Below are 13,677 nucleotides of genomic sequence, written 5' to 3'. Positions count from 1 at the left end.
TATTTTTTTCTCCACTGTAGAACAGCAACTCTATTGTTAAGAGTTTTTTTTGAAGTGAATCTGGTACAGGAAGGGAAACCTGTTCAGGGAAGTAAACCTGAGGAAGCTGTATCTCTAGTCCTGTTCTGCAGAAATGGTTAATCTTGATATAAATTTGGAATAGAAAAGGATTTTTACACTGTATTGCATAGGTTCAGTTATGTTAGACTTAACAGTCAATATTTTTCATGTCCTTTCTGCCAATGCACCACTCTTAGACATGCCTCTAAGGAATACACTTTCATTTTTCTTATGAGGCATACATACAAATACATGTATATGTATACACACACACACAATGAAATGACAAAAAATAAATGAAAATCTACTGTCCTGAGGTTTTTGGTCTACAGACCAAAGCAAATATAGTTGTAATAAAAGCTTTGTCCCACTTAATAGACATATGGTATCATATGAATGACTGATAATTATTTGATTTTTTGAAGTAAGTTGAAGAAAATTAGAGACCTGAGGGTTTTGCCTTGATTTCCTAGGAGTATTAAAAAAAATCTGAAAGAGCTAGATAGGAGAATTTGTAATAATTGGCTTTGGCATTGCTTTAAGAAAAATAACCTCTGCTTTGTGGGATGGAGTGCTTAATCTTTGAAGAACAAAACTGGGAGGTTAAACTTGCTACCTCCCTTAAGCTGAAAGGGACATCAACTCTAAAAGAAAAGAAAAAAAAAAAAAGAAAAAAAAAGAAAAAAAAAAGAAAAAAATTGGCTTTGTAGTTTTGTTGTGAATACTTTAAAAGACTCTGCAGTGTTCTTCAAAATCAGATTGGTCACTGTTCTCTCTACTTTTAATGTTCCTTCAGACAGCAAGGATCTGAACTTAAAGCACTGCTGAATATGCTGTAATTTTTTTTCAGTACGTGCACAAGTAAACAACCCTAAATTTTAACATGGTGTCTAGTCCAGCCTCCTATTCATACTGATCATGAAAGGATGTATGTGCCCTGTGCTAATATGCATCTAAAAACTTGTCCTGATTTTCCAAAGTCTTCTGCATGCACAACTTCTGACTAAAAGCATCTCTGAGAACCAGAACTGTTTAATTCAGGTGTCTAACTATAAACCTAATGTTTTGCAATAGCTATTGCATTTTAATAAGGAAGAAAGGTTCTTTCCTTTTCTTCGCCCTTCTTGAAAAATAAGTCCTAAAAATTGCTGCAAAAGATAAGAGACAGAGATAGGGAAGGCAATTAGCAAGTCAACAATAAAGGGGTGAGTTGATCAGTGTGTTGACAAGCTGGAACTCTGGCACAGTATTTTATTATTAAGTTACTTGAGCCAGCTAGGCAACTGGGATGCTGCACAGCTGCTGACACTCATCTGTGTATTTATGGGGCAATTAGCAATTCCCTCCACCTTTCTCTGCAGGTTCACTTACATAATTGTGGCATAGTTATTTCTCACTAACAGTAAAATATGAAAGTCTCTGTAATTTGTCTGAAAGCTCTTACTTGCATAACTATTATTCAGTTGTTTCTGAACAAGGGGCTAGTAAGTAGGTCTTTTTCATTGATTAGCTGAGAGCCATTTTAACCACCTTATTAAGAAATAATCACAATAATTCTTTCTGCTCTGATTGTCTGCTGCTCACAGGAGCTACTGTCCAACCAGGCTGCCAACTATTGCCCCAAATGCTAACTAGCTAAATATTTAATTATCATTAGTGATGCTTGAATACCATGACGATGGATAACACAGGTAACAAAGAGAAGTAGAGCCTCTCTTATTGAGCTGGGAAGGGCCTTCAGAAGGTATAATCCTTTCTGTGTTTGGGGGTATGTATCCAAGAGGATGAATTTCTTATTCAGTGCTAATAGAAAACCTAAATCTTGGAACTTTGCTTTTTGTTGTGGTTTAACCCAACAGGCCACTAAACACCACATAGTTGTTTGCTCACTCCAACCACCCCCACAGGGGGATGGGGGAGAGAATCAGGAAAAGAAAAGGAAAAGAAAAAAAAAAAAGGCGAAAGCCCATGGTTTGAGATAAAGACAGTTTAATTAGGACAGACATGAAGTGAAAATACTACTACTAATGATGATGATAAAAAGACATACAAAGAAAGTGATGCACAATTGCTTACCACCTGCTGACCGACGGCCCCCTGGCCAATTCCCCACAGTTTTATTTTTCAACATGACTCCACATGGTGTGGGACATCCCTTTGGTCAGCTGTTCTGGCTGTGTCCCCTCCCAGTTCCTGGTGCACCCCCAGCCTCCTCCTGGCAGGGCAGCATGAGGAGCTGAAGAGTAAGCACTGCTCTGCAGCAACTGTAACATTATTGTGTTATTAGCATTATTCTCATCCTAAATTCCAAACACGGCACCATACCAGCTACTAGGATGAAAATTAACTCTATCCCAGCCGAAACAAGTATATTTTTTTTCTTTTTGTTTCCTTTTGAGAAAACAGATTTTTTTTTTCCTTGACTGTCCATCATTAGGTAAACATGTATAGCAGAAACGTCATAACAGGTAGTTTATAAATAAACATTTGAGATTTTGGCCGTTGTTTCATTCTGAAGTGGAAGGAAGGACTTTCCAAATGCTTGGCAAAACAGAGGGGAAAAATACAGGGATAGCCCTCTTCCCCACTATTATCAGAGGATGGTTATAGCTCCCTAGTGTGTGACCTTAATGCCACTGCTCAAGAAGGATTCTTGTTTTCATAAGGTAGGTGAGAAGTGTGTTTGCCAGGCTCTTGTCTTGCTTTGGTCCTTACCAGAAATTATTTTCTGTCCATGTGTCTGAATAAAGCTAGTAAATATCATATTACATCTGATAGTTGAGTAGATGGAAGTTGTGAATCAATGAAAAATTCTCATTGATCACGTAAGTTTGTTGCATTGTGTTTTGTCTGCAAAACCAAAGGAATAGCAAAACCAGTAATGGTTGATGTAGTCTCAAAAGTGCAATTTTATTCAGTTTCTAAGTTGCAAGATTTGGCTTTTAATGCTCTTTAATGCCACAAACCATACAAAAATGTGTATATGCATCAAAAGGGGTAAAAACAAAGAATTGGTTTAGTTCTTTTTGAAATGGAAAATAAGGCTCTTCCTGGGGATAAAACCCTCCCAGGAATTTCAAAAGCTCTAACATCACAGAAATTTTTAGCTAAAGTGAAGCAAAGTAATAAAAGCAGTTCAGCTGAAACTTCTCTAAGCGATAAGCTTTTACTGTCTTTCATATCATCAATTGCTTTTAACACCTTACTAACCACTAAGTAAAGCAAATACTTGATTTTATGGTGAATTAATTGTTCACTTTATATTTCTGAATAATCTGTCAAAAATGATGAGAAACAATTTTATGACCTCTGTAAGAGAAAGGTAGAAAGCTGAGTAACTTTTTAAAGAATATTAGATATATAAATGAATTAATTTACATATATGTTTTGGAAAGCTGTCTGTGCAAACTGAACTTTCTTTACTCATATATAAAAATTATCCAGATAAAATATGTCACCAACCATCTTTTGATTATTACATTTTTGACAAAATAAATATGATCCCAAAGCATTACAATGTACAGCAGAAAATTATTTTTTTCATACAAATATTATAGGTCTGATAAGTGAGCTAATTTTTATGTTCACTAGATTAAAAAAAAGATTTTCCAAGTAACATTTATTTGGTATATTTAATATTTTTTAAAGTGCCTGACTCTTTATTGTCATTGATCTGTATCTATTTAGAGATAGATCATATTTTACCCCTCAAAGCATTCTAAGAAGTTTATTAGGCACTTGAAATCTGTAGTTGTTCAGAAAAATCAAACAACTTTTATTTAGAAGTTCACAACATACACCTATATTTTGGTCTCCCATGTCAACAAATGCAATTGTTATTAATAATAAATGTAGCCTAGTGTATTTATAAAAAAGAAATTAGGAAAATAATTGAAAACTGAACTATAACCATTCCTAGAATTCCCTGCGACTTGGAAGAAGAAAATGGAAAGGATCCATGGAGAGATGATATTTGACAAATGAGAGTTTGTTTTGGCTCATGTACCACCTTGATGTGAAGAACCAGTCCAGTTCTGGGCTTTCCTTTGCAAGATACAGACTTACTGGAGTGAATCCAGTGCAGGGCCACAGTGTTGTATAAGAAACTGGACTGTCTTTCATATGAGGCAAGGCTGAGAGAACTGGAACTGTTCTGCCTGGAGAAGAGAAGGCTCAGGGGAGCTCATCAGTGGGTATAAATACCTAACGAGAGGGAGAAGGTTCAGGGTCTTCTCACTGGTGCCCAATAATGAGACAAAAAGAACTGAGAACAAATTAAAGCACATGAAATCCCATTTCAACACAAGAAGACACTTTTTCCCTGTGCAAGGGTCAAACACTGGAACAGGTTGCTCAGAGAGTTTGTGGAGTCTCCATCTGTGGAGGAATTGAAAACCCAACTGGACATGGTCCTGGGCAACCTGCCATAGTTGACCTTTTTTTTTTAGCAAGGGAGCTGGACTAGATGGTACTACCCAATCTCAATCATTCTGTTTCTGTGATTCTGTGAGATTTTCTGGAGAACCACACAGTGGATCACACTTGACCATACCCCAGAATATATGTAGAGAAAAGTATGTGTTTATTTCCACCAAAGCAATAGCTCCCTCTGTGCTTTTTTAGTGCAGAGTGTTAGCCCTCCTCCTGGCTTACTCTTTTGCGCAGTACTCCATTTCTACCTGGAGTATGTGTGTGTGTCCTTTTGGGCTGTGTCTTATAGTAAGACACATGAGCCTTTCACTCATTTTAGGAAAGAATTTGACTTAGGTAACTCCAAACTAAATGTGGCAATCCTTCTACCTTTGGGCCTGAAGGTATTTTTTTTTAGTACAATAGAAGGACTGTGCCCTTAGCAATTACAGTATATCTGATTGATTGACTGCAATCTATAATACTGCAGGTATGACATTATCCTCTCTTCATAATGCTGTTCTTTCTGAGTTCAACTGAGGTGCAATTTCATCAGGGACTATTTCAGCATTTTGTATCACTGAGCTTAACCTTAAAAAGGCATTATTGATTTCCTATCTAAACCACAGTTTTACAAACTGCAATAACTAGACAAATGTATGCTAATTATAAAAGTAAAAGAAATATATGCAATAAACAAGCTGCTTATTACATGTCTTGAACTAAGTTATATAAATCATAAGCCACCTGTCCACTCTACACTTGCATTTTTACTGTGGCATGGAGGGATCTCAGACAAAAGTAAGTGGAAAACTTTACTTAAATTGCAAGTACAAAAGAAAAACAAAACTGCCTTTTATGAAAACTGAGGATATTGGCTGTGATACTTTTTGAAAATATGTGCTTTATTTTAATTAATGCTGCTGTATCTGACTATTAAAACAATGCAAAGTAGTATGTTAATGGAAAAGCATAATATGATGATATAATTTATACTCTAAGTTAAATCAGTGCTAACTGAAAATGTCCTATGACTCTTTATGGACATTTTTCTTTCTGGAAAAAGTATTCTGAAATTGTAGATAAGCTTTCAAATATTTATGAAATTTTGTATTTCACATTTTAAGTTGCCTGTTCCTTGTACTTTTTGTAATGCTGGGAGATGGGGCATGTATGCACGAATGACAAAACAGAGGCAAAAGAATACTTACCCTTAATTGAATAACTTAAACATATATTTGCATGACTGAAATTATGGAAATATATTAACACAACCTAATAGAGGTTCACTTGTCTACTATATGGGGAAATAAAAAGGTCAGTGAGGGAAAGCTCCAATAATTTCCGTTTCTAACTGTGAGTACTATACAGATGGCAAACCCTGTCTTTCTTCTAATAAATTGTTTTCTTCTCCTTTTAATTTAAAATTTAGAAGGGCAGGAAAGAAACTGAAAGGAAAATTACTTTCATAAGTAAAAATCACATTTATTTCTGTGGTCAAGGCATAGATTAAGGCTGCTGTAGTAATCTGCATGACCTCATCTGTTGTCTACATTGGGCCATAATTGCTGAAATTCGCAGCAAGTATGTGTTATAAAATTACTCAATTCATTAGTCTGGTGTTTGGGAACTAAACAGTCACACATGAGAGACATGAGAATTTATAATGATGAAAGTCAGGCAAGAATACTGTTATCTTCTTTGAGACTGTAAAATGTCTTGTGGTTGGGAACACTTCCATGTGGACTGGAGAGTGGAAGGTTTTGCTAGAGTGAAAGGTTTCTTGAGGAGAAATTAGCTATTCACAGACAGCTCTGATATGTGGTAAGCTTTAATGAAACACATCTGTTTCTGAATGTCAAAAAACATTTGAGGATTACTTTGGCTGAGGTTATTTGTAGATGACTGAGCTCTCTACTTACAGCTTCTGTCAGTCTAACCAGAACCTGCTTTGGTTGTTGTGATGACCTGTTTATCACATATCTGGTCCTTGTATTCCTATGCTGCAATGGGAATACATTAACAAAGAAACAAAGAAACCTGTCAGTTTTAAAGAACAGAAAAAAAGAAAGCCCTAAAATAACTCTTGCTCATGTTCTATAACTCATGAAGGATTTTATTTTATTTTATTTTATTTTTCGCAGTTCATCAATCACCACAAAAGAGTCATAGGCTCATTACAGCTGCTGGGCCTAACATAACATATATAGGTTGGTAAAAACAAGTCAAAAACAGTTGTGAAAAGAGATACATTACTAAGTATAAGAGCTATATATTATTAAGCATGCTATTGAGCATTGGTATATGCCTAGTGTAAGATAGGTAATTCCAGAATATTGAGAGGCCTGAGCTGACCATTCACACGGTTAAGATAGTTGATGGGTTATCTGTTGGTCCTATTGTCTCTGGGTCTATCTGTTAATATTCATGAGATTAACAGCTTGAAACTTGTTGGGCAAACCTACTGTCTGTTATTTTTCCCTGAGAATGCTGACATCCTCTGAAATTACGAAAGTCAGTACTGATAGAACAAACCTGTTAACTCTTCAGAAGACCAAAAATGTAAGATTGTGGTTGAAAATACAAGCTAAGCTATAGATTTCCGTAGTCTATTAAGGAAAGACATATTAAAAATTAAATTCTTACTAATACTGTTATAAGATACAGAGACATTTAAGTTTATTTTGTCCTAATTGCAATAGTTGGCATTGTAAGACCCTTATTTTCAACTTTAAGTGTCTGAGGTTATGCACCAAGTTTATATTAATGTATATATGTTAATATATTAATATATTAATCTATCAACAAACAGGTTATGTAATTTAGTATATACATGTAATCCCATAACATAAGAATCTATAATGGGTAGTATCAAATCTATTATAATCAAAGTCTGACCAATAATAGAAAGTATTTTAATAATGGGATCTTACCGTAAGTATGTTTGCAGTTTCAAGTAATTGCTGGAATTCTCGACATTTTGGGAGAAAAAACAAACAAACAAACAAACAAAAAACAGAAAGACCCTAGGGAATAACAAAATTGTACATTACAGAGCACATAAAAATGTGGTCGCTTTCATTTCAGTCTCCCATATTACTTACAAAATTATAAATATATCTGAGTTGCCTGAGATCTATAAATTCTTTCCTTAATTATATTGTCCATGCGTTGAAAGGCTTTGTTTTGTTTGCCTTTCTCTCATTTCCCACATCTCATGTATTCATTCAAAAACAAACCAGAAAAGGGCAGCAGAATGAAGGATGGTTTCCGTATTGTCCATGCTTTAGCACTGACATTGAAAGATTCCTACCAGAAATGAAAATGTTTGTAATTTATCAAAAATAAAGATTCTAGATCATTGGTAAACTAAGTATAGATTCACCATAGTACTTTCCTGAGACAAGACCAACATAGCATGATACAAGACAGCAAAAATAAAATAGATGATGCTAGTTCATCATCTGATCATCATCTTAGAGGAAAGGAAACTTTGTCCTATTCTGAGGCATTTTGTTTCTTAATTTTAACTGATGATTAAGCTGCAGAATTGCATTATATATTTACTGGGTAATACTGGCCTAGGTTTTAATCTCACTGAAAGAAGCATTCATTTTTAACCTGTAGTGAAAATTTCATTTTACCTGAGTGGATATTCAAGGGTTCAATGAACCATGGAGTCTTGTGCATCGGCTGATGTGTTTTCATTTTTATAATGAAAGTTTCAGGTTTTTTTTCCTTTTTTTTTTTTTTTTTTTTGACATTCTCGTCTCTGATATTCTTATGCATGTCTGTGAGTTGGACATGGTGTCATTCATGGTGACATTCCCACAGAGGATGATGGCTCAGTGGCTTATATTTAAGTCATAAATGATCTGCTGTAAGTATTGCTAGTGATGAAAAAAGTGACACGTTAAGTATAACTGTTTGTATATGGAACTAGTTTATTGTTTTCTATTCACAAAGAAGATTTTTATATATTTTTTTCATCATTTAATTTTTCTATAACTCTCAACATTACACAGTTACATTTTTTTTGGAAGTATGTATTATTTATTTTTGATATGCTACTGAGTAATCTTAAGTAATCACTTTTTTTTGTATGTTAACAAGCCCATTGTTAAAGCATGCATGTGCATCTATAATACTTTATTAGTGTAGTCCTCAGAAATGCCAGGGATAATTAGACTATTCTCCACTTCTAGGCACTTCATAAATATGTCTATTGGATACCCATATAGTATATCACAATTTTTTTACTGTAATATATCTTTGAGTGTCTACCTTCCCATGAATGTGCTACAAGGACAGTCATACTCACAGACCAGGTACATCATCTCACTTTGGTTTTATGGCAGTAAGAAATTCAGCAGAGTATTCCATATTCATGTTAGTATCACTCCTGATGTCTATAGGAAAAACTGACATTAGAATTGAACAGTTAACTCAGTATAGAAGATACAACTATGCAAATAACAATTGAACAGAGGGTGGTTTTGGCAGTCATATCCAAAAACCAGAACCTTAACAAAATCCATAGTTTTCTTGCCAAGTGGAATATTTAGTAACTTTAGTAAATTCATATAAAAAAAAAAAATGTTGGGCCTTAATATTAGGATTTGGGGGTCTTTCTAAGTGAATTTTAAAAAGGAGAGCTAAAGTCACCTTATTGCAGGAGGAAGACCAGCATCTGCTTGTTCTCCTACAGTGGATGACAGCTATCTCCCAGAAATACCAAGATCTGTGAGATATGTACCCATATTTCTCATATTTTATGGTAGTGCTCTCATCACTACGCTCCAGAGTATTCGGGGTTGGTAATTGTATCGGTTCTTGGTTCCTCCTGTTCATCATCAACTTCATATAAACTGAAGGAGGGACTGAGATTCAGGTATTCAACTTCATGAGTACTCAAACTATATAGCTGGAAAGCCATTCTAGCTTTCTTTGACTTACTGTGTCCCATCCAAGGGGAGACACAAGAGTAACTATTTTGTGTTATGGACCATGTTAACACTCCAGTAAGTCAGATGCTTTCTTAGCATCTGGGACCTAGTGAGATGAAGCATGCTTTTTTTTTTTTTTCACCTCTTGAGAGTTGCCTGGCATGGATTCCAGATGACACACTTGCCAAATGGGTTTTGTGGCCACAGAGGTGGGACTTGCTCAATCATTGTGTTGAAACTTTTCCAATTTGGAGTCTGTCCAAACGGACAGACTGAAAATTACTCTCCTTAGCAGTTCAAGGTTTCTAATCTGTTCACTTGTAATCTCCTTCCTAACCCCCGTTTTGATGTTTTGAAGTAGTTCCTACTTAAGGTAAAAAAACACAAGGTGTAAAAAAGGAAGAATTACAGCTATTTCCAAGGTATCTAGATAGATTTTGAAGGGCAAGAAGGTCAAATTCACAAAGATATATGGACATCTAGAGTCTAATCAAATGGGAATTGTTTAACTAAGTACCTTTGAGAATATCAGTGGAACTAATTTGCCTAAGGTCAGAGAAAGAAAATATATCAAGGTGAGAGATGAACTGAGATTTTCCATATCCTGCTACCATTCGTTTAGCCACAGGATATATCGTTTCAGGTGTTTTTGCAGTTAATTTTAATAGATACTGACAGTATAGATATTTTCTTTTCCTGTTGTTGCATTTTCTTATTTCAAGATATTGCAGAGAAGTGACGTTAGATGGTCAGCTGTTACAGCATATCCACTTTTATAGATCTTAGCTGGCTTTCCATCTGGCATGGATCAACCATTTTACAGTACTGCCAATTTTTTTCGAACCTCTTTACGGGTAGGAAGATGGTTGTTCTACATTAGCTGTTGTTTCACATAAGCAAAAGCATTCTCTAGGCTGACGGATTTATGATTAAGGTGGCTGCAGAAATGTTCCCACCATCAGTGCATAATGGATACTTTGTCAGTAAGCAATTTGCCTCCATTCACAGAGGTGCAATTATCGTCTTTGCTGAACTGAAGACAGTTTTGAGTGCTTCATGGAGCTTTAGTGTTTCTAGCTTGTCTGCATACGACAGTAGTTAATCCACTGTCTGATCCAAGTAGATACCTCATACAGATCAAAGATCATTTATAATTTCCTTTCAGAGACTTCTCTAAATCAGGCCTTGTGTGCATAGGAGTGACTGTAGAGGATGTATGGCTGTCCTCTCTAGAAGGGACGACCTTTACTGAGTTTGGTGAAGTGACTTGTGTCAGGTGTGCTGTGACTCTCTTTGACTGAAGATTATTGCAGTAGCGATGGCATACATCAGTTTTGCTATTCCTATAGTGTTCCTTTGCTCAGGCTGTTTAGATTAATGGCCGTACAATCCAGGTCAGTATCAAAATTCTTGCAGGAGCACCGTTTGTACTGTATTTTGTTATTCTCAGTAAATGCTCTTGGTAATGATATTTAATTCATCATTTGCATTTCATGAGGTCCTTAGCCTGGCACGTTTGGGGACAGAGTAAATAGGATCAAGATTACTTAGGTACCATGTTTTAACAGATTGTCCATGTTTGTTGTTGCATCACTTCGCTTTTTCAAACTGGGAAAGTGAAAAAAATGAAATCTCAGTGTATAAAAGCATGTGTGTAGGTAAATTCATTTGGGAGATTTTGCCTCTGTAGCTCTCTTTATGAATTAAGTTAGTCACACATACTGGTACTTAAATGCGTATAACATAATCTGCAGAAATGACTAGCAAAGGCTAATCTTGAAAAAAGCAAGATGCAAGAAAAAAATCTGGCATTCTGTACTTTCATATTGAATGGGAAAGAGATGCATTGCAAATGCAAGTCTGCGCACAACTCTCTTACTAGATCTCCTCCTCTCTAAGCATTAAAGGAAATAATTCTTTAGGAAATTTAGGAGATGTAGTACCATACCTTTCTTATCACTGAATGTTCTTATTGGATTTCTGAACAATTACCTCCTAGTCCTCATAACAGTTTTCTAGGTAAATGTATAGAAGGGCTTTTTGATATAAACATTTAATGAGTGTATGACAACATAAAAGCACCAAAACAGATTTAGGCATCATGGCTGGAAGACTAACGCCTAGCTTAAATAAATAAATAAATAAATAAAAAGCGAACCAGACAACCAGAAAACACAGACTAAAAGAAACACTAGTCTTAGCCTTTGAATCAGTGCACAAATGCCAACTGTGTTATTAAATATATTCTGTCAAGCCGCTTCCACCAGGCTTCCTCCAAAGCCAGCAGTGAAGTGTTGGGGAAGGAGAGGAGGCAGGGAGAAACTGTCTGCCTCAGTTTGCTGCTGCTCAGGTGTTTGCAGCAGCAAACTGGCATGGTTTTCTTGAGTGCTGAAATGCTGGATTCTCTTCTAACTGCTGAGCTTTAAAAGTGAAAATTATTCCTGGTGAACTCTTTTGCAGCTGATGAGGGTGTCTGTGCTGCAATCCTATACAGCAACACCTATTAGCCTCCCATTTTTTTCTCTGACCCTCACGTTCACCCATGTTTTGAAGCTGCAGGGAATGAGGCGAGTGCTGGCATTGCTCTTTGCTCTGCAGCATTCTTTCTCGAAGGCAGTCCAAGCAACCAACAGAGAAGGGGTTAAAGTGCTCTGTGTTTTGCACATGGCTACTAACCTTCCAGCCAAGGGGGAATTGTTCTCCTTTCACTGAAGTTCTTCAATCTCTTTGCATTACTTTTGGTGCTGTATAACATTTTAAAAGCTCCCTGACTGACAGACATGGCCGGAGGCAGAGCTCTGCTGGGAGAACCGCAATGCACAGAGCCTCCTCAGCAAAGAGCTGTGGTATAGCAGTTAAATTGAATACAGCATGATTTGGGGGTTTGTGAAGCAGTGCAGACTACCCCACCACTTTTTTATGTTGTTTATTTCCGTCTCCCATCCACGCCTGAGCAATTCAAAAGGACACTTTGAGTTCTTTATATATATATATATATTTTTTTTTTTTTCTTTCTGTGTTGCATAGTTACTCTGATTTTACCATAAATACTAGGCATGTATCCTGCAGTCATGGATCAAGAGAGGCACAGGAGTTTGGCTTTTTTTTAACTGAATTATGGATGAACACAGTCTGAACCTGATGTTATATGCTGTTGAGTGTATTGAAGAGAGAGAAGCACAAAAAGTAATGTGAATTTGTAAATAAGGATGATAACAGAAATAAATTCCAAATATTCATTTGGACACCCCACCCTCTAGTATGGTATGGTCCAGTCTTAAAGGTTTATTGATGGAATAAAATTCATACAATAGAAACAGTAACGCAAATGAGAACTTTGGCATATGCATGGTACCTGGAAATATTTTGCTGTAGATAAAAAAATTTGAAATGTCTTGAGTGAAATTTAGAAAAAAATGTGGCTTTTTTTGGTTTTAGAAAAGGATCATGAGCAGATAGGAGTTCTCTCACTTTTAATCCTTTCTGAAGGAATTCAAACACCCAAAATATAACCTTTCTCATTAGAACAGGAAATCTTTTTCTGTATTTAGAATAGGAACTGCGGTTATTCTTCTAGGGTTTTATTTGTTAGTTTGTTTTTCTTCAAAACTCATTATTTGGTGTTCCAATTATAAGTCCTTTCTATTTAGATACTTTACCATGTAGCTAACAAATAAAGAATTTAAATGTTATTTATTGCTATGGATAGTAATGGTATTATTTATAAGGAAAATATAAGCTATGGCAGTGCTTGAAAATGAGAAAATATATATGATTAGGTACTTTACCATGTCTTCTCTTCTGAGGTCCATATCATGCCATTGATTTCTAAGCAGAACTCTTTATTGATCTGGGAGAAACTTCTACTTAAAAATCAATGGCACAATATGGCCCTAACCAAGTGGTGAATTCCATATTGATATAAATCGTATTTTTGTTCTTAAAATGTGAAATGCATCCATCTTAAATCCTAGAAGTAGAATTTGTTGTACCTGACAAACAGCAGACCTATGGAGTAGGCTGGCATTTCATTCCTAGGTTGCAGGTCTTAATGAGACAGGATTATTAATTCATTTTAAAGACTTCAATACACATTGGGATTTAAAATTGGTTAGCATAGAACAGTGGTTTATAAAAATTTTAGTTGTCAGAAAACAACTTCAATCCCCGCCTGTTCAAATGAGTGCAACATGCAGGCTGCCAGTCATCCATCCTTAATGAATAAGAGCCATGGAAGGGAAAGGATTCATCAAACAGTTGT

General features: G+C 35.7%; 1 protein-coding gene across 4 annotated transcripts in view; it reads left to right on the top strand.

Moving 5' to 3' along the window:
- The window catches only part of CDH12 (cadherin 12), a 542,156-nt gene that overhangs the window by 369,343 nt on the left and 159,136 nt on the right, over nucleotides 1–13,677 (top strand). The window lies entirely within an intron of this gene.

This window comes from Cygnus olor, chromosome 2, assembly GCF_009769625.2.
Source record: "Cygnus olor isolate bCygOlo1 chromosome 2, bCygOlo1.pri.v2, whole genome shotgun sequence".
NCBI classification, from domain to species: domain Eukaryota; kingdom Metazoa; phylum Chordata; class Aves; order Anseriformes; family Anatidae; genus Cygnus; species Cygnus olor.
Note: the sequence above shows the minus strand (reverse complement) of the source record. Positions and strands in the feature narration are given on the sequence as shown.